Raw genomic sequence first — 21024 nt, forward strand, 5'->3', positions numbered from 1 at the left:
ATACATCATTGTCCCCAATTCCACCTGAGTTCAAACAACAAGCTGTATAAGATTAGCTTTGGACTTTTTTTTAAACCAGTGGTGTTATAATGATGCTAACAAATTTTGGGGATTTGGAGCCGGTGTGTGTGTGTGTGTGTGTGTGTGTGTGTGTGTGTGTGTGTGTGTGTGTGTGTGTGTGTGTGTGTGTGTGTGTGTGTGTGTGTGTGTGTGTGTGTGTGTGTGTGTGTGTGTGTGTGTGTGTGTGTGTGTGTGTGTGTGTGTGTGTGTGTGTGTATCTTTGGGCTGAAACTCAAAGCTTGAGTGCTGTCTCTGAGGGTTGTTTTTCAGGGGCTCAGAGCTAGAAGTTTGCCACTCTTGGCTTTTGGTTATTAATTAGAGATAAGATTTTCACAGACTTTGCTCCCCAGACTGGTTTTGCACCTGTATCCTCATATCTCAGCCTCCTGGATAGTTAGGGTTATAGTATCAGCCACTTGTGCCCAGCTTAATTTGAAGCATTTTTTAATCTTAATGTTGCAAATTAGGGATACACTTCTATTATGTGCAGTTGAGGAAACAGGATCAGATAGTTTGGGTCACTCACTGAAGATCACCAAGCTAGTTCTTGACAGGTACAACTTCTCACCTAGGTCTCTTAAAATACAAAGGTCTCCATACTATTCAGTACATAAGTCTCTTCCCTCCTGTTTAAATTGGCATTCACCATGTTTTACTTACTTGAGGCTCTCCTTACCTTTCAGTTCTCTGCATAAGCTAAATATCCTCCATAGTTTCTGTGTGAGCACAGCAATATTTCTTGGAAAATGTAAACATTCTTTTCAACACACAAATGGTTTCCCAACTCTGACTTAAAGCCCTTATGTTTGAATTTATTTCCTACCCATATTCTGTGTAAAAAAAAATGGAGCACTGAGATTTTGTTTTCACACAGCCCCAATTATAATTTTCAAATTAACCACTGGACAGCTAAAAAGAGTAAAAGCAATACTTGCCTACAAAAATTGTTCACAAACCTTTTTCTTAAATGCCTAATGGTCCAGGGAAAGAGATCTTGCCCTTCTTGAGAGGTAGCTGTTCAAATACTGTTCCTTAATCTATGGAAATCTCCTTTTCTGACTTTCTCTCTGTTGCTGGTATGGAAAGGGTCAGACAAGCAAAGCTATTCACTTGGCTTTTGAGAACAAAACTACCAAACAACGGTGACACATGCAGGTCAACACATCAATCAGTATGCCCAATGGGCATGTGTCAATATAGAGAGACTGTACAGTGAATTGAGTGGAAATCTGTGAATAATTCTAATATAAGGTTCCTGATTCTGCAAAGGTCTGGTGCCAGGATGGGCTGGACTTCCGCAAACAGGACAACCACCCATGCCTCCTCCTCTGAGTATCAGACACTGCAGCTTGCACTTGATTAAAAATGTTCTAAATATTTGCAGAACCTACTAAAAGCATGCCTATTCCTAAATCACACCTTGACCTCCAAAAGGAATTTCTCTGATGTTTCCATTTGGGAAATAGCACCTTCCTTGAAAACACTTCAGTGATGTTTGTGTCCTGTTGTATGGTGGAAGATGAGGGTGGGGAGCAAGGAGACACCAAGCATACATGTTATCTATGAAGCTGCTGAACCCTGAATTGAGTTCAGTGATAGCCAAGGTATTTTGTTATGTCAGTTGGAAGTTTCAATTATGTTTCTCCTCTTAACAACGGCAATTTCCAGCTGGAGAAAGAGAAATATGCCACATAGAGGCTGTTTATCTGCCATTCTGATTCCAGGTAGATGGAGCATCTGAGGAAAATGCAGGTCTTCTCACAAAGCACCCATAGGTGACCAAGACAGAATCTGGTCCTAGGACCCAAATGCTGCACACTTTGTTCTGAGAGTTCTCCCCGAGTCTCTCACTCACCTCTTTTATGCCATATGCTAGGGACATTTTTTTTTTTTTTTTTTTTGGTCGGGGCATGAACTCAGGGCCTGGGTGCTGTCCCTAAGCTTTTTCCGCTCAAGGTGAGCACTCTATCACTTGGAGCCACAGCTTCCACTTTTGGGTTTCTGTTGGTTAATTGGGGATAAGAGTGTCACAGACTTTCCTGTCCAGGTTGGCGTTGAACCACGATCCTCAGATCTCATCCTCCGGAGTAGCTAGGATTACAGCCACCAGAGCCCAGCTCATGCTAGAGACTTTAACACTCACAGCAGGATGCCTCCGCTGGGGAGGGCGGGGTCTGCGAGCCTAGCCTGTGTCGCTGGGAGGGGCCTTTTCACGGATCTGGCTTTTGATTTGCTGGTGTTCCCAGTGAGAGTCAGAATAAAGGCGGCAGATTGTGCCTGGATAGCTGAGCACGGCTCTGCTCCCAGGAGAGCTGGAGTCAAGGCCACCGTCCCAGCATCACGAAGTGTCAGACCACTCGACCTCTCCCGCGTGGGTGGAGAGGCGGCCTTGGAAAAGCGATTCCTGACTCCAGGATGATGAGGTGATGTCACTGTAGGCCACCTGCTCTGGGACAAGCTGGTTAGTTGGGATTTAGAGTGTGCAGGTGAGGGCTTGGACTTTATTGACTTACCCATCGCGGGGTGGGGGTGGGGGTGGGGACTGACTTGAAACCGGCCCCAAAAGCAAAATCAAGGAGTTATATTGCATGCATTCTGGCTGCAGTCAAGAGTGAGCACCCCAGTAGTGAGGATCAGTATCTCTGCAAAGCTGCTTTAGCCTTTGTTTCATATGGAGGAAACATGCCACAAGTTGACAGGTTAATACAGGAGCTTGTTTTTGTCATCAGAGGAACTCTCAGATTGTTTTCCTAGCTCAGGAAGCACAAAGATTTGGGCATATGGGAGTTCCCTGACACCACAGAGAAATAGAGGTTTGAAGCTGGCATGGGAGAACAGAGCATTTTCCTCCCAATACAGTAATCAGGCAGAAAAACACAGACCCCTTGTTTCTCCACGAAAGAGATATTTTGAAACATTTCCTTAGCTACTACTTGAAGATAGGGCCAGGAAATAGCACGCATGTGGGGTTTGTGGGCAGAGGTAATCATTACACATCCTGGAGTGTGAGTAAGCATGTGGTCTTTCCTTCATGGTCCCACCAACTCCAGTTGCACTAGTTAAACAGGGACTCCAAAAAGGGCACATGACTTCTGTCCCATGTAGAGGTTATATCTAAATGATAAATATGTACAAAAACATATACTGGGCCATAAGCATACATACCCAAACTGAAGTATGGTATGAGCATTCCAACGGTATAACTCATTTGAAGAAGTCATGGCCTGATTAACAAAATAAATACCAGGAAGCGGAGACATGTCTTGTCTAGGGGGTGGTGCTTAAGATGAAGGGGGCAGATCAATGCATGGTCCTCATCTTAAGTGATACAGAAGTTTCTTGGTTGGCTTCTGACTATTGTCACTGTTGTGTAATATCTGGAATGTGTATTAGGTACAGATTTGTAAGGAAATGAATTGACTTTGATAAGACCCATATGCTTAGTTGTTAAGGCTTTTCAGTTTTCACCTCTGTCTTTTGGCAACAAAAGAACCTAGCAGTTCAGAAATCTGTGAAAGAAAAGCACAGTAATAGAGTCTAGAAATGCTAGCCCTCTGTTACGTTTCAATTAGGTTTAGGAAACTACCATGTGGTCTTGATGCAGAAAAAGAAAGTTTATTCCCGAACTGCCAGCCATCATGTGATTGGGGTGGGTGCAGAAGAGGAGGGTAGCTGGCAGGATTGGGGTTAATGTAGGGAGGAGGAGGGAGCAGGTGTGACCACAGCAGATGTGGATGTGACCTCAGGGTCTGGAAACCTTCCATCGTCCAAAGGAGGTGTGACCAGGGTAGTCTGGGATGTGACCTCAGAGAAGGGGGAGGTAACTGCCCTCCAGGTGTGCCAGTCACCTAGGTAACATAGGAGCTGGGTAGAGACTTCTTGCATGGAAAACAAAGGCAGAGGGAAGCTTACGGTGCAGACTTGCATAGAGAAAAGAGGCCCTGTTCTGAGCAAGTCTAACACTCTTCTTTCAGTAAAGAATATTTTTGGAGTACAGCACTGGTGGCTCATGCCCATAATCCTAGCTACTCAAGAGGCTGAGATCTGAAGATCTGGGTTCAAAGGCAACCCAGGCTGGAAAGTTCATGAGACTTTTGTTTCCAATTAACCACCAAAAAAAGTCAGTAGTGTAGCTGTTATTCAAGTGGTAGAGTCCTAGCCTTGAGCAAATAAGCTCAGTGACATTGTCTAGACCCTGAGTTCAAGGACTAACACACAGACACACAGATACCCCCCCCACACACACTTGCTTACACAAGAATATTTTGGACAAATACATTGGCAACTCAGATTATTATTATTGGCAAATACTGTGGTTTGAACTGATCACTTTCTGCTTGTGACATATGTATGTGCTTGACTATTGAGACAGTCCTACAGTCCTTCTTTACTCTGCTTATGTTAATACAGGATCTCATGTATTGCCAGGATTAGGCCTGGATATTGATCCTCCAATGTTAGGCTTCTCTTTCAGCTCGGATAACTCACATGCCATCACCATGATGTGCAAAACTGGTTGGTGTCCAACCTTGATCTTCCTAATACAAGAAATGTAAAACCGGGCGCTGGTGGCTCATGCTGGTAATCCTAGCTACTCAGGAGGCTGAGGATTGCAGGTCAAAGCCAACCTGGTCAGGAAAGCCGGTGAGACTTATCTCCGATAAACCACCAGAAAACCAGAAGTGGTACTATAGCTTAAGTGCTAGAGTGATAGCCTTGAGCTGAGGAGCTGAGGGACAGTGCCCAGGACCAGAGTTCAAGCCCCATGACCGACCCCCCAAAAAAGAAAGAAATGTCAATGTGCTGGGTGCTGGTGTTTCATTCCTGTAATCCTAGCTGCTCAAGAGGCTGAAATCCAAGGATCTAGGTTCCATGTCACCCCCGACAAGAAAGCCCTTGAGCCTCTCTCTTCAACTAACCATGAAAAAAGGCAGAAATGGAGCTTTGTCTTAAGTGCAGAATGCTAGACTTGAGCTAAAAAGCTCAGGAACATCACACGGGCCCTGAGTTCAAGCCCCAAGACATGTGTGCACAACACAAATAATAAAAATGTAAACGAATGAGCATGGCCCTCACAAACCAAAGCTATCAATGAGTCCAAAGGAAGATTTTATGTACCCAACATCTCAAGTTTGCAGATCTTATGTATTTGGCAAAGAGTATGGGGGGAGAGGGGGGAAGATCCCAAACTTACTAGTATCCCAGCTGGACACAGAGAGGAGCAGGCCCTTTCTAAGATATAAATGAAGTAGATGACATGAAGGGCCTTCTAGTGATTTCTAATCTCCTCACTCTGCTCTCCTTCAAAACACTTTAATCAAACTCTGCCTTCTCTGTGTAGTGTACTGGTGGCTTTTGCAGATACTTTTCTTCTGCCTTCTGGTAACTGAGCTCATGCCCTATGGCAACTCAATAAATCATTGCTAGCAGAACACTTCCATAATGAAACTTTGTCACTTCTTATGAGATGGAATATGGTCTTGCCTGTTTGCTCATAAACTTTTATAAGTGTTTGGCCACTTTGAACAACTGGATCATTGTCCTCCGGGTATGTTTCAATGCAAAGTAAGGACTTGTGTAATTTCAGAAACTATGTCATCCATGTTCACTTTTTTGTTTTGTTTTTAGCATTTATGATATCTTGGAGGTGTTGGTCAGCCTCCTTTTTCCTCACAATGAAGTCCAGCAACTTCTGGTTGTCTCTGTTCTGAGCAGCTTTCATGTGGTCAGGGAGAAGTTTCTTTCAGGGCCTCTTCCAGGCTGGGGCAGCCTCCTCATCAGAAGCTTCCAGGTCTATTGAATTCACCTTTGGGAAGTCATTGTACAGGTCAGTTTCTTCTAGAGCCTTTTGAACTGGGTAGATGACATAGATTGCAAGTAGTCTAAAAAGGAGCCCTTGAAAGATTCCCAAGTGACCTTTTCTCGGTAGTGTTTAATCAGGGAAAAGCACCAGGTCACACCAAGGCTGTGGGCTTTGCTGGCTCTGTTCACAAGTGCACCTTTCTCTTCACGGTCCAGGTGCTTCAATCTGCAAAGATGGACTGGAATGCCACTTTGTTCAGGGCATATGTTGGCCTCAATCAAGAGCACCCTGGCTATGTCTGTGGTTTGGCTGACACAGATGGCCAAAATGGATGGCCTTGGGGTTTAAACCAGACCAATGTTCCTCTTTCAGTGCGACCAGGCTTCCTGTCAGGAACCACACTTTTGACTCTTCCTTCTTGTCTTCACCAGACCACTTCCTGGTAGCCATGGCTTTAGTCTCAATTGAGTGCTCAGGAGATTCAAGTTTCTTTCCAGGTCTCTTCCAAGATGGTTCTTGGCGCTTCTTTTGGGGTTTGCAGTAGGGAGAGAATCAGCTAGCCTGGAGTTAGAGAATTCAAGCCTGCATTCAAGGCACCCTCTCCAGGTTCCTCCATGCTCTCTGGGAAGGCACTGATCATGAGAGGTTTAGAAGCTGTGATCTCTTGGCGAGTGTTTTTTGTCTTTTGGCTCAGAGCTTTGAGCCTGGTGAGGATGACAACTGGTTGAATAAATAGAGCTGTAAATTCAGTTTTAGCATGTGGACATTCCCAGGACAGAGTGACAAGATGACTTAGGTGTTGAGGCTCCTGACTTTTCTTTGTCCTCATTTTGACTAACAGCTCTCACTGGTGTTGGTAGTCTGGGGCCCACACTTGAGCTTTCTGATACTTTTGCTGGCATTTAGTCTAGAGAAGTAGTAATGGCAGTGTGTACCTTGGATTCCGTATGCAGGGCATGCTCACTGCCTGAAAGCCACCCCTGCCAAGATTGTTAAATATCTTTGTTTCTTAATTCTATACATGTGGTACAATTGGTGTTTCTGATGCTTCTTGTGAGGGCAAGGGCCAGAGCCATCACCATAGCCAATGTGTTCTATTTTTGGAGGATGTACAGTGGTGTCTTGCTTAATTACTTTTCTTTCTTTCTTTTTTATTGTTATCTTCATGTAGTTTTACAAAGAAGCTCCCATTCTACAAAACAGTATATGAGTGCAAAGTGTCTGACAACATTGTCATGCATCTCTCCTAACCCATCCCTTGCTTAGTTATTTTTATGCAATACAGAATAGCAGAGTGAGTTGAAGTGCTTTTCTATACATTCTTTTATTTCAAATTCTTTATTGTGATTAAGTGATTACATAATTTCCCAAATTTCACAGTATTGTGGGATAGTTAAAGTCACAAACACATTCTTTCATGGGGCAAATTGTCAATTGTGGTCTATAACATTTATGAGTTATATGAGCTTTGCAATACAGTTATTTCTTCCACATCGGGTGATATGTACATTTCTTTTGTTTTGCATAGCGTCAGCTGTTCCCTCTTTCCCACTCATTCCCTCCCTCCCATCGCTGCCATTGAGTTGTTTAGTTCATTTTGGTAAATGTCCAGTGCAGCTGATGGGTCCCAATGTTGTATGTTTTTCCCTGATTCCCCCTAGTTCTGTGTTGTCCTCCTGGTTTCCCTCCAGTGTGCACATATATACCATATATGTGATCAGCAGCATGGGATTATTTAGTAGTGATTCAACCAGATGAATGGAAGTCCTTTGTTTCTTAAGTCTTGTTAATTTTTTCGTATCACCTTACATTTTGGATTTAACGTCCATTTATCAGGGAGACCATGTGCTGTTTGTCTCTTTGCTCTTGGCTTACCTTGCTCAACATGATTTCTTCTAGCTCCATCCATTTCCCTGCAAATGCCATTATTTTGTCCTTTCTAATGGCTTCAGAATATTCCATTATGTATAGATACCACAATTTTTGGATCTGTTCATCTGTGGTGGGGCATCCAGGTTGTTTCCATATCCTAGCTATTGTGAACAGTGCTGCAATAAACATGGAAGTGCATGCGTTCTTGTATCCTGGTTCCTGTTGTTCAGGATAGATGCCTAGGAGTGATATATCGGCTGGGTCATAGGGGAGGTCAATATTTAGCTTTCTGAGGACCTTCTAGACTGCTTTCCAAAGCGGTTGTACATTCCCACCAACAGTGTAATAAGGTTCCTCTTTCTCTGCATCCCCTCCAGCATTTGTTGTTGGCTGACTTTAGGACCTGGCCCATTCTGACTGGGGTAAGGTGGTATTTCAGGGTTGTCTTTATTTGCATTTCCTTCACAACCAGGATGGTGAACATTTCCTCATGTGTTTTTTGCCATTTTTATCTCTTCTTCTGAAAAGTCTTTCTTTAGTTCCCTTGCCCATTTAGTAACTGTTTTGTTGGGTTTGAGAGGGATTTAGTTTCTTGAGTTCCCTGTATATATTGGATATTAACCCCTTGTCTGATATATTGCTGGTAAATATATTTTCCCAGTTAGTTGGTTGTCTTTCTAGCTTGGTTGCTATGTCTTTAGCTGTGCAGAAACTTTTTTATTTTAAGGTAGTTCCATTTGTTGAGTCTCTCTCCAATTTTTTGTGACCCTGGGACTCTGTTCAGGAAATTCCTGCCTGTGCCTATAAGTTCAAGTGTCTCTCCTACTCTGTCCTGTAGTAGTTTCAGAGATTCAGGTTTGATGTTAAGGTCTTTAATCCATTTTGAGTTGATGTTGGTGCATGGTGATAGGCTGGGGTCCACTTTTAGTTTTCTGCATGTGGCCTCCCAGTTTTCCCAGCACCAGTAGTTGAAGAGGCTGTGTTTCTTTCACTGTATGTCTTTGGCTCCTTTGTCAAATACCAGCTGACTGTAGGCATGTGGTTTTATTTCTCGATCTTTTATTCTATTCCATTGGTCTTTGGGTCTGTTTTTGTGCCAGTACCAAACTGTCTTTGTTATTATGGCTCTATATTAGAGTTTGAAGTCTGGCATTGAGATCCCTCCCATGTTGTCTTTTTTGCCTAGAATTGTTTTGTCTATTCTAGGTCTTTTGTTGTTCCATATGAATTTTTGGACTGTTTTCTGTATTTCAGAAAAGTATGTCATTGGGATTTTAATAGGAACTGCATTGAATTCATATATTAATTTTGGCAGTATTGCCATCTTCACTATATTAAGTCTGCCTATCCAAGAGCATGGAAGGTCTTTCCATTTCTTGGTGTCTTCTGTAATTTCTTTAAGTTTTTATAGTTTTTGTTAAATCGTTCTTTTATATCTTTGGTTAGGTTAATTCCTAAATATTTTATTTGGGGGGGGTATTGTGAATGGGGTTGCTTCCTTTATTTCCATCTCTGCTTGTACATTGTCAGTGTACCAGAAGGCAACTGATTTTTGTGGGTTGATTTTGTATCCTGCTACTACTTTGCCAAAGTGATTTATAATTTCTAAGAATTTGGGGATGGAGTTTTTGGGATCATGAAGGTATAGTATCATGTCATCTGCAAAAAGAGATAGTTTAACTTCTTCTTTCCCTATGCAGATCCCTTTAATGTCTTTTTCTTGCCTTATTGCCCTGGCTAAGGGTTTCAGGACTATATTGAAGAGGAGAGGAGACAGTGGGCATCCTTGCCTTGTTCCTTATTTTAGGAGACTTGGTTGTAGCTTTTCCCCATTAAGTATAATATTGGCTATTGGTCTGTCGTATATGGCTTTTATTGTTTTAAGGAATGTTCCTTCTATTCCTATTTTCTCCAGAGCTTTTAACATGAATGAATGTTGTATCTTATCAAAAGCCTTTTCTGCATCTGTGGAGATAATCATGTGATTCTTGACCTTGGCTTTGTTGATGTGTTGGATTACATTTATTGACTTCGGTATGTTAAACCATCCCTACATCTCTGGGTTGAAACCTACCTGGTCGTAGTGTATGATTTTTTTCATGTGTTTGTGGATTCTGTTAGCTAGAATTTTGTTAAGGATCTTTGCATCTGTGTTCATCAAGGAGATTGGTCTGTAGTTCTCTTTTTTTTTGTTGACTCTTTGCCTGGTTTGGGGATGAGTGTGATATTGGCATCATAGAATGAGTTTGGGATAGCTCCTTCCTTCTCTATTTCTCTGAAGAGCTTGAGGAGTATGGGTATTAGTTCTTCTTTAAAGGTCTTATAGAATTCTGTTGTGAATCCATCTGGTTCTATACATTCTTAACTGGTCTGGTGGGGCTGTGGTCTTCCACTAAGCATCTCCTGGTGGGTCAGTGGTCTGCAAGTGCACCCCTGCTGAGAAGGCAATGGTTTCAATCCCAATAAAATGTAATGAAATATCAAAACATCAAAACATCAAAAGATTTCACATGAGTCTAAAAGCATAACTCAAGCTTTTAGAGAAAGAATTGCACAGACCCAACCCAATGCAGAGCCTTAGATGGAAAGTGATAATAAAGACCAGGGTAGAAATAGATGAAATAGAAGCTAAAGAAATGATAGAAAAATGTCAAGAAAGAGTTGGTTCTTTCAAGAGATAAATAACATTGACAGATACTTAAGCTAATTACAGAAAGAAAGAGACGGCAGAAGCAAATTTATGCACTTAAAGATGTTTGTTCTTTTGTGAAGCATTCCATACTGACTTCTCTTCTTTGTAATTCCCCAACATACATGTCTTGTGCATTCCTATAGGAACAGAATTATCTTCCCACATACCCAGCCCACTCCATCCCTGTAGTTTGAGCCTTTAAAATCTCCTCATCTTATAGTAGGCTAGGGATTGCCCTACCCTATTACAGATAAAATGTCTTACTGTTAAGGCTAGTATTCTCTCTGTGTCAGGGCTGGGCAGGTAGCTCAGTAGTAGAGAGTTTGCTTCACATGCATAAGGCCCTGGGTTTCATTCCTCAGCATCCCGTAAATAGAAGAAGCCGAAGTAGCGCTGTGGCTCAAGTGGTAGAACACTAGCCTTGAGCTGAAGCGTTGAGGGACAGTGCTCAGGCCCAGAGTTCAAGCCCTACAACCAACAAAAAAAATCTGTGTTGAACAGCATCCCCACGCTCGGTCCTATTTGCCATTCTTATTTCCCTGGAAGTGATGCCTTAAAAAGTCTGTCCCTGGGCTGGGAAGTTGGCTCAGTGGTAGAGTGCTTGCCTTGCATGCATGAGGCCCTGGGTTCAATTCCTCAATACCACATAAACAGAAAAAGTCAGAAGTGACACTGTGGCTCAAGTGGCAGAGAGCTAGCCTTAAGCTGAAGAGCTGAGGGACAGCACCCAGGCCAAGAGTTCAAGCCCCACAACTCCACAGGAAGTAGCCACCCTATCACCAAAGATACCAGAATCACAGGCTGCTGGAGGGCAGAGGCAGCCGAGAAAAGCCACTTACTTATATACTACCTGTCCCAATACCATCTGTCTCAATCGTCCTGTCCTTCGGGGGCACTAGCCAGAAACAGTTGAAACTCGCAAAACAAGTTATATGCTAAAAGTTCCTGCTGACCCCAGCCATATAACCCCTGCTACAACCAGACTCTGTGCAACCTCTGTGCTCCTGACCAGGTAGTTCTCCCAGGAGCATACCCCAATAAACTTTTCTTTCTTCACCTTTACCTCCTCCTGCATGTTCTTTTCTTGCCTGAAACCTTACACTTTGAAAAGAATTGGAAGTGAAAGAAAGGTTTACATGGACATGCAGATTTAACAATCCAGAATTAGATCTCTTTCTTTAACATTTTTTTTGTTCAAGTACTGTTGGGACTGCCTGGACTTTTTGTTTGCACCTGTTTGGGTGTTTGTGGCTCCAGTCAATGTCCCTTTTTTCAGGTAGGGACACTGTGGATAATCTCATGCTGCACATAATCTCAAGCTCCTTGGTGACCTTCAACCTTCAATGGCTACCATCAATGGTCATTGCCTGGGCATTCCCCTCCTGATGTTTGTTTGTTTGTTTTTTACTGTCCCTGAGGCTTGATCTCTAAACCTGGGCATGGTCCCTGAGCTTTTTTGTTCAAGGCTAGCTCTCTACAACTTGAACCACAGCTTCACTTCTGGCCTGTTGGAAATTAGTTTCTCACTGCCTTTTCTGCCCAGGCTGGCTTCTAACCATGACCCTTAGAAGTCAGTCTTCTGAGTGCATAATTGGGCTTTTTCTTGAGACACTTTATTACCACCACCCCACAGCCAAGAAATTGAGAGGAGACTCAGTAGCCCACATCCTTCATGGGAGGGCAGAGGCCAGGTCATCTACATATAGTAATAAGACTGTCTAGGGATAGGTATACTCAGCTAGATCCTGTGCCAAGGCCAATCTAAATTGATGAGGCCTATCTCTGATCCCTAGGGAAGGACTGTCCAGCCAACAGTTCCAGCCTTTCAAGTGGGATCTTCAAAGGCAAATAAAAGATTGGTGATCCAGGTGCAACGGAATAGAGAAAAAGGTATTTTTGAGGTCCCAGCTAGAATAGGGGGTGGTATTTGTGCCAGGAGACTGTACAGATTGGGGACCATGGGATAGAAGAGGGTGGGCCCCTTATTTATTAATTGGAGGTCTTAGATCAACTTCTACCTATGGAGTCCTTTTGTTCGCTGTCAAGTTAGGGGTATTCTAAGGTCTAGAGCATTTAACCAGGAGTTCCTGTTGTTTTAGTCCCTTTATGGTGAGAATTCCCCATCCCTCTACCTCAGGCCTCTCCGGGTACTGCCTTTGATGTGGGAAATGGGAAGGATCCCTGAGGTGTATTTGTGTTGCTTCTCTGGGCCCTCCCAGCTTTTTCACCAGCTGGCCAAAGACTATTCCATTAGGGTTAGACAATAGTACTTCCCAGGTAGTAAATGTAATTAACCTGCAATTGGAACAAAAGATCTCTTCCTAACAAAAGGGCATGAGTTTTTTGTATTATCAAAAATGAATGGCAGAAGTGGATATCTCAGGAGGAGGCCAGGGGCTGAGTAAAATAAAATTCTAAGGAACTCACCTGATATGCCCAGAATGGTGATTTATTGGGGGGCCTGGGTCCAGGAGAAAAGGGGATGGTTGAAAAATGGGCTCCATTGTCAGTCAAAACTCTGTTTTTACATTTTTCTAATATTGTCACAGCCCAGGAGTACTCCATCCTGTGGACTTCAACTACGGGAGCTTGAATAGTGTTGTAAGGTAAATTATCCCAGAAACCACATTTTAAAATACAGAATATTGGAGTCTTTATTGTACAGTTAGCAGGCTGCAGGCCACCAGTTGTTACAAAGGCCTGCAACACGCAAATACACATAACACAGCCAGGAAACATGCTAAAGAGGAAAGAAAGAACTAACCCAATACCAACAAGCCAATTCAGCTCCAATGGAGAGCTGAATTGGGACTCCAAGATGACTGGAGATGAGCCAGAAGACAGGACACAGGACACGATCATGGAGACACACGTGGTATGGAGTCCTGGCAGCTAGGTTGGTCCTGCCTAAATAGGTCCATGCAGGGGGCAGATCCTCAGGAAATTCCCAGTCCCAGGCACTGGACTGAGAGATTCACTAACCTATCAGCCAAGTGCCTACCCCTGCCTCCAGGGGTCCAGGCACACCCATTACCTGGGAGGCAGGGGATAGGGATGGGGGGTTTCCTTCCCCCAGCATGAAGACAAGATGCCAGACCTATAATCCACCATGTGGCCAATATGGCACCAGCCAGACCTGACGTCCTTACTTCAATAGGAAGCCCCCAGATTCACCATGGCCCTCTTGAAGATCATGCCAACACCTCATTGTGAGCTGAGGGTTTCATGTACTCCAATGATCTCTTTTATAGATGGGGCAGGATAATGGGGTTGCTTTGCCTTCTGGGGCCTTCCCTCTTCCAATGGTCCTCTAGTCTAGAGTAAACATTCCCATGAATCAAGGCTTGTCCTAATTGGGGTTCCCTGAATGGCTGAGATAACTACTTCCTGCTCTTTCTCCTCCCTTTTCTCCTCTTCCAGGTCTCTATTGTAAACATTATGCCCACCTTTGGTCCTCAGCTCCACCTATACCTGGAGTTCCCCCCATACAGCTGGCCCCTCCTCTCCACCTAGACCCACCTAAGCTCCCATCTACCTCATTCCTACCCCCAGACCCTCCTGCTACCTAAATATTTAAGGGTGTCATATGCTCCCTCTCTGGGGGAAATATGGCTCCTCTAATAAACCTTTTGATAATCTTTCTCCTGTGCCTGCCTGCCTCCACGTGGTCCCCTGGGATGGATGTGAAGGATCCTTTCATCTATCATTAATACACAGGGAAAGCCACTTGGACTAACTGGCCCAAGGGCTTGCCTCTCCTCCACAACCAGCCTTTGACCTTCCTACAAATGTCAGGGGCTGAGTTGGGAGTTTATCTTTAAGGATGATCTCTTCCTGTGTTCCTAGTTGCAAATTGATATGTTTTGGGATAACATCTTTTAGGGTTTGTGAAAAGGCTGCTGGGTGTTTAGTTCCTCCTTGATGGACAGTCACCAGTTGGGAATAATTAAATGGGTTTACTTTCACCCTCTTCAATACCTTAAGGATGCTATGTATGAAATAGTTTCTCTCCCAATTGTGGCAGTTGTCTACAAGATCTCCTTTGGGTTCATTTTTAGGTATTGTCTGGTCCCCTATAGGAATCTCACTCCTCTGCCTAGCAGTCCTGCCCATGGCAATGGGATAGTTGCTTCTTGCTCCTACCGCCTGATTCAACACAATCTGTTTCCCCCAAGGATGTCAGAGTCTGATTAAACAGTAACATAATGTCTTTCCAGGCTGGATCACACACAGACCTGGGTTAGTTATTGGAACATCTGAGCATAATGGTCAGGGTAATCAACATAGCTTTGAAACTCCTTTTTAACCTCTTTTAATTCACTCAGATTTAAAGGGGGACAGTAAGGAGTTTGGCTCCAAATTCTCCCTCAGGCACTGCTTGAATGGGGAACATTCCTGAATAGTCCTTTCTCCCAGATTGCCCTTCTTTTCTCCCTATGGGGAGCAGTGGGCATTAGGTTATAAACTCCAGGAGGGGAAGTGGTGCTGTGGCTCAAGTGGTAGAGCGCTAGCCTTGAGCTGAAGAGCTGATGGACAGCGCTCAGGCCCAGAGTTCAAGCTCCACGACCAACAAAAATAATTGTGTTAAACTCCAGGAGGCTGCTAGGGAGGATCAAAGGGAGTGGAGATTCCTAGATTTAGACTTGGCCTCTAGGCCAAGGGAGGAGCCCAGGGAGAGCAAAAAGCCACTCAGGACTGTCTGTCCAACCTGCAGTCGTCCATGCACTCAGGAAAATATGTTAGGTAGAAGAGTGGGCCATAGGGCACCTGTGTCCATTTTCCCTCCCACTTATAAAAAAGGTCTAGTAAAAGTACAGTATTATAATTGATTCTGAAATCCTTAGGCCAACTCTTCTCATCTCCTGGGGTTATTTAGACCAAGCTTCAGTGCAGCAAAATATGAAGGATTTTGTTCTTAAGCTTTGAGGGTCCAGGTCCCTCCAATGTCTCAACAAGCATATTAGGGGAGATTGTACTGGGAACTTAGAGGAACTGGCACCCATCTGTGGATAAAAAAACAAAAGGGATTCCTAAGTCAAGGCCCCAATTTTAGACCTCTCTGATGTGAGTACTGTCGTGCTTTACTGGGGTAGCTGTTAGCATTATGCCCACCTTTGGTCCTCAGCTCCACCCATACCTGAGCATCTCCCAGCCCTAGAGTTCCCATTGTACTGCTGGCCACTCCCTCTCTCTGCCAGGACCCACCTGAGCACCCATCTACCTCACTTCCTGCCCCCAGACCCTTCTGCTGCCTGAATAGGGACAGGTGCCATGGGCTCCCTCTCCTGGGAAATATAACCCCTCTAATAAACCTTATAATAATCTTTTTGTGTGCCTGCTTGCCTCCGGTGGTCCTCTAGGATGGATGTGAAGGATCCTTTAAGTAGCCTTCTCCCCCCTAGAAGTCCCAACATTTCCTGAGTTCAAGCACCACAAGAACAACCAAAAAAGTGAGGAACAGATGCCACTGGATACTGAGGTGAAGTCTCTTATGCACTGACAGGTTGGTGTAAGTCACAGAACAGACTCAGGACTGGGAGGGCCACCTAATGCCAAATGAGGTCTTTTCCACCTGCTTCCCAGTCAAAGAGGGAGGGGGAGGAAGGGTATGAAAAGGATAGTATAGATTTCTCTATGTAAGAGAACAAGAAGTGGGGCCCAGAAATTGGAAGCCCATTTGCAGTGCTCCTGGGGTTCCCCTTTTATAGTCCTTTGAGCAAGTATCAGCTGTTCTGGCATGGGATTGGTTCATTGTCCCCACTCAGCCCAAGGCGAATGGAGCCTGGTCATTGTGCAAGACAGCTTCAGGGTCCTTAGGGCTCATCTTGTTTTCCTTGGGTCCCCAGGAATACGTGGGGGTGTTACCTCCATGAGCTATCTCCTTCTGCTCAGGTTCCCCAGAAAAGGAAGGGTGTGACCTTCACCTGCCTATCACTTACCCTCTGGGATATCCAGGAAGAGGAGAGGTTCTCACCTACATCAAGTCCCTGTTGTTCCCTGTCTGCCTTTCCTGTCATAGCGTCTCTCTTACCCCTGCCTAAACACCTCCTATTTATGTTTCCTGTCATAAAATACAATATCTGCCCAGCTCTGGGTTGAGATGGAGTGTCAAGAATTTTTTTTTCCTGGATGACCTTGAGGCCTGATCCTCTGGATCTCAACCGCCCACTTGTATTTTGTGTGTTGTGCTGGGTTTGAACTCAGGGCCTGGCACTGTCTCTGAGCCTTTTACTCAAGGCTACCATTTTAACACTTGAGCCACAGCACTACTACTGGCTTTTTGGTGGATAATTGGAGATAAGTGTCTCATGGACCCTCCTGACCAGGCTGGCTTTGATGAAATGAAATCCTCCGATTTAAGCCTCCTGAGTAGCTAGGATTATAGGCATGAGTCAGTGGGTGCCCAGTTTGCTAGTTATATTGTTTTTCAGATATTTCCAGAAGTATGTTTATTGTACTGACAAGCATGAACACTTTTACCTTAATTAGTGTAAATTGATACAAGAGGATAATGTCCTTCTTGAATTGAAACAGATATCCCAGAAAACATCTTAGTTTCCCACACCCACACTGGAATTCATTGGTGCTTACATATACTTACCTTATTGCCCATTGCAGTTATAGGTAAAGATACTAAAACTGTTCTACTCCTGTCACATGCAATTCAAGTACTTTTTCTGCTCTTTGCTTTTGAAATATGCTTATGGCTTTCATAGGACTAGATGGTTTTATTTTTAGGTAGGCATTCTATCTGCTGTTTCATGCATAACTCCACTCTTTTGCACAAAGTTAAAGAGGACTTTGTAACCCACCTGTCCCGTAACTAATTTTATGGCAGTTCTTTGTGCGTTCATCCCTGACTCAGTTCTTCACTAAAATGCCATAGAAACTCAAGTCATCACTCACAATAATCCTGGAGAGTAACAGTGACCTCCAATTAACTGGCACAGACTGAGAATGTTAAAGTGAGAGCTTGGCTAATAATGGCTGTCAGAACTCTGTCAGCACAGTTGACATGAAACTGGCACACAGTCCAAGAATTCTATGGCTCTGTCTACTAGAACCCACAGTTGTCACCTCCTGGTTGAGCAAGCCAAATGGGTCACCAGCATGAGGATGTGTCCTTTGCTGGAAGTGTGGCTCAGGCTAGAGTGCTTGCCTTACCTTCCATCTCCAACAAAAAAAAATGTGTGTGCCTGTGTGTGTGTGTGTGTGTGTGTGTGTGTGTGTGTGTGTGTGTGTGAGAGAGAGAGAGAGAGAGAGAGAGAGAGAGAGAGAGAGAGAGAGAGAGAGAGAGAGAGAGAGAGAGAGAGAGAGAGAGAGAGAGAGAGAGAGAGAGAGAGAGAGAGAGAGATATGCTTGTCCTCGTGTTTGAACTTAGGACCTAGGTGATATCCCTGACCTTTTATGCTCAAGTCTGGCACTCTACCACTTGAGTTATAGCTCCTCTATTTTTTGGTGGTTAATTGGACATAAGAGTTTTCATGCTTGTGTTGGCTTCAAAATGTTATCCTCAGATCTCAGCCTCTTCAGTAGCTAGTATTACAAGCATGAAACATTGGTACCCAGCTTTTTTGTCTGTTTTTTTTTTTTCCCTTGGGCTTGAAGTACTCTTCTATGACTCCTTGGCCTGAGACTGTGCCATAACTCTTAACCACTACCTGGGTACTATCAACCATTTTATGTGATTGCAAAGGCCCACCTGCTCCCCTACTTTTGTGTCATCAAGCTTCATGAGGTTTATTTGGTGCTAACAACCAAGAGCCTCCACCAAGTTCAACTACATAGGCTCATTACAGGGGGATGTGAGCACTCAGACCTGATGCTTGTCTAAGGCCTTAGCACCATTGTGAATTAACTACACGTGCTAGTCCATCATGGATGAGGGCCACTTTTAGCACTTGTCCTAATGCAGTATTATGCTCATCACTCCAACAGCAACATCTGCCTGGGTCCTGGCAGTGTGTGTGGGTGAAGCCCAATCTTTATTTTATTTTATTTTTTTGTGAACATACTGTACAGAGGGGTTACAATTACATGGGACGGATAACGCGTACATTTCTTATCAAGCATTGCAGCCTCCTCCTTTGTTTACCCTTCACATCCCTTCCCAGCCTCCCCCACCCAATCCTACCCCCCCCCACACCAACGTTGTAAAGCTCGTTTTCGACATGACAACTTGTACTTCTCATTGTTGCAACAGGTCCACCTGTATCCTTAAACAACTGTTTTTTCCCCATCTCCTCCACAAGTTATACTAACATCAAATATAGTGAAAGCAGGGGTTATACCGTGGGGGAGGGACATACAAAGCAACAAAGAAATAATCTTATAAATGCGTTAGAAACAAATGCATGAAAGAAAAAAACATTAAAATACATATCTAAGGGTTCATTTTCCTAACATCACATTATCTGACCTTTTCTGCTTGACTCATACATATACTAGATATTGCAAATAAGGGAAACCATGGGACCTATGTTTCTTTGGGCCTGGCTTACTTCACTTAATATAATTTTTTCCAAGTTTTTCCATTTCCTAACAAATGGGGCAATGTCATTCTTTCTGATGGAGGCATAGAATTCCATTGTATATATATATATATATATATATATATATATATATATATATATATATATATATATATATATATATATATATATATACCACATTTTCTTGATCCATTCATCTACTGAGGGGCATCTGGGTTGGTTCCATATCTTAGCTATGGTAAATAATGCTGCAATAAACATAGTTGTGCTGATAGCTTTAGTGTGGTCTTGTTTGTAAACATTTGGGTAAATGCCCAAAAGTGGGATTGCTGGGTCATAGGGGAGCTCTATGTGAGGTCTTTTGAGGAACCTCCATAATGCTTTCCAAAGTGGTTGAACAAGTTTACATTCCCACCAACAATGAAGTAAGGTTCCCTTCTGTCCACATCCCCTCCAGCATCTGTTGTTGTTAGAGTTCTTGATTTTTGCCATTCTAACTGGAGTGAGGTGGTATCTCAATGTTGTTTGATTTGCATTTCTTTTATGGCTAGGGATGTTGAGCATTTCTTCATGTGTCTATTGGCCATCCTTCTTTCTTCTTCAGAGAAATTTCTCTTTAAGTCTTTAGCCCACTTATTTATTGGGCAGTTGTTTCTTTGAGGATTTGTTGTTGGGGGGTTTAATTTTTTGAGTTCCAAGTATATTTTAGATATGAGGCCCTTGTCTGTTGTATGGCTAGTGAAGATCTTCTCCCAATCCGTGGGCTTTCTATTGATCTTGCTAGCTATGTCTGAAGCCCAATCTTGAGTACTCCCAGGCCTCCATCTCTGCAGGGCTTGGAAGTTGGAGTAGAAGAGCCAGAAACTACATGTTCAGAATTGGGCATCAGTGTTCACACCATTGTCATCACCACCTTTGTGGTTGATTGGCCAAGTCTGAAACATCAGCTGCTGTTCAGATGCAGAAAACATACTGGAGAGTGTGTGCATCCATGCATTACGAGAAAGAACACTTTTTTAAAAATTTTTATTTATTTTTTATTATGAAAATGCTGTACAGAGGGGTTACAATTACATGGGCAAGATAATGAGTACATTTCTTATCAAGCATTGTAGCCTCCTCCATTGTTTCCCCTTCCCATCCCTTCCCAGCCTCCCCTACCCCCCACCCAATCCTCCCCCCCCCACCAAAGTTGTAAAGTTTGTTTTCAACATGACAACTTGTACTTCTCATTGTTGCAACGGGTCCACCTGTATTAACAAAGAACACTTTTAAATGTAGCATGAGGGCTGGGAATATGGCTTAGTGGTAGAGTTCTTGTCTTGCATGCATGAAGCCCTGGGTTCCATTCCTCAGTACCACATAAACAGAAAAAGCCGGAAGTGGCACTGTGGCTCAAGTGGTAGCCTGCTAGCCTTGACCACAGAGAGGCTCAGAGACAGTGCCCAGGCCCTGAGTTCAAGCCCCAGGATTGGCAAACTAACTTACTAACTAACTAACTAAATAAATAAAGCATGAAAAAGACAAAATTGCCTTTATATACTAGAAGTTAAACCTACATGGGCTTCCAGAAAAACAAGAGATTAATTGGTTAGAGATAAGAATCTCACCAACTTTCGTGCTGTTGCTGGCTTCCAACTATGATCCTCTCACTTCATCCTCCTGAGTAGGTAGGATTATAGTTATGAGCCACCAACACCCAGCTATAATCTGCTTTTCTTTTGGTGCTGGTCCCAAGGCTTGAACTAGGGGCTAGGGCACTGTCCTTGAGTTACGTTTGCTTAAGGCTAGTGCTCTACCACTTGAGCCATACCTCAACTTCTGGCTTTTTTAAAAAATGTAGTTTATAAGGGATAAGAATCTCATAGACTTTTCTGTCTGAGCTAGCTTCAAACTGCAGTCCTCAGGTCTCAGCCTCCCAAGTCTCTAGGATTACAGGCAGGTGTGAGCCACCAGTGTCTGGTGGAGACCTGGAGTTCCTTCCCTCCATCCAATAAAGACTTATGAGGCAGGAATATTAGAAACAGAGTGAGGTTTTTTTGGAAGTGAGAGTAAGAAGATGCGAGGAGACAAGCCCCTTGGCTACTGGTGAGTTTTGTATAAGC

Source organism: Dipodomys merriami, unplaced genomic scaffold (genome assembly GCF_024711535.1).
Source record: "Dipodomys merriami isolate MVZ:Mamm:240054 unplaced genomic scaffold, mDipMer1.0.p SCAF_3, whole genome shotgun sequence".
Classification (NCBI taxonomy): Eukaryota; Metazoa; Chordata; class Mammalia; order Rodentia; family Heteromyidae; genus Dipodomys; species Dipodomys merriami.